General features: G+C 60.1%; 1 long non-coding RNA gene across 1 annotated transcript; it reads right to left on the reverse strand.

Moving 5' to 3' along the window:
• Positions 1 to 614, reverse strand: LOC104916331. Its single transcript, XR_796575.1, has 3 exons — positions 590 to 614; positions 413 to 480; positions 1 to 18 (listed from the first exon to the last, which is right to left on the reverse strand). It is a non-coding gene; the product is annotated as an uncharacterized LOC104916331 (long non-coding RNA).
• Between the last annotated feature and the right edge of the window lie 132 nt (positions 615 to 746).

Below are 746 nucleotides of genomic sequence, written 5' to 3' on the forward strand. Positions count from 1 at the left end.
TCGCCTTGCCTCACGGACCTGCAAGACGGAAAGCCATGCCTGACGCACCCGGCTTCTGCACCTCATTGCTCCAAGGTCGACAGGCTTTGCGGCTTCTGAACGTGAGCGTCTCTCCGTGAACGCATGCTCGCTATTCCCCCGACAGGCCAAGCTGGGGCTCCCTTCCACTCCTGCCTCCACTGAAAGTGTGGCTTTTTTTCCGGAAGCCGTGGGCAAGGGGAGACTGTGGAGTCGTTCTTTGGTCAGCAGCGTGACCCGAGGGTTAGGGGGCCGGCGGCGAGGGGAGGCTCCAAGGGCTGAGGTGGTGAGGGAGAATGACAGCAGGGAGCAGGTCTTGGTGGTGACAGAGCAGAAGTGTGGTGGGACGGCGAGTGGTGGCATCTGACTAGGGACCCTGGGTTGCCATCCGTACCTGAAGGCTGTGGTTGCACACCCAAGGAAACTGGGGCCAATGCTGGTGTCCTTCAGAAGGCGGTTGAGCTGGCAACGAGAAAGGTTTCTGATGAGAACCCTGCTTGCATCCCTGGCTACTTTCCAGTCCCAGTGGCAAGCTCTCCCTGCGGCCTTGGCAGCGTTGCGGGTTACGTACCAAGGTGGTCATGACCCTCTGGGTGTGTTGAGCTTTGCCGAGTGAGGAACGTGCAGGTCGGAATCGTAGGGGAGATTGGTGATGGTGAAGTTGACGGTGAAACGCTCGAGGCCTGGAGGTGTCGTTGGTGGCCGAGTGGGAGCTGCAAGAAGCACAG

The sequence above is a fragment of the Meleagris gallopavo genome, unplaced genomic scaffold, assembly GCF_000146605.3.
Source record: "Meleagris gallopavo isolate NT-WF06-2002-E0010 breed Aviagen turkey brand Nicholas breeding stock unplaced genomic scaffold, Turkey_5.1 ChrUn_random_7180001886315, whole genome shotgun sequence".
Classification (NCBI taxonomy): domain Eukaryota; kingdom Metazoa; phylum Chordata; class Aves; order Galliformes; family Phasianidae; genus Meleagris; species Meleagris gallopavo.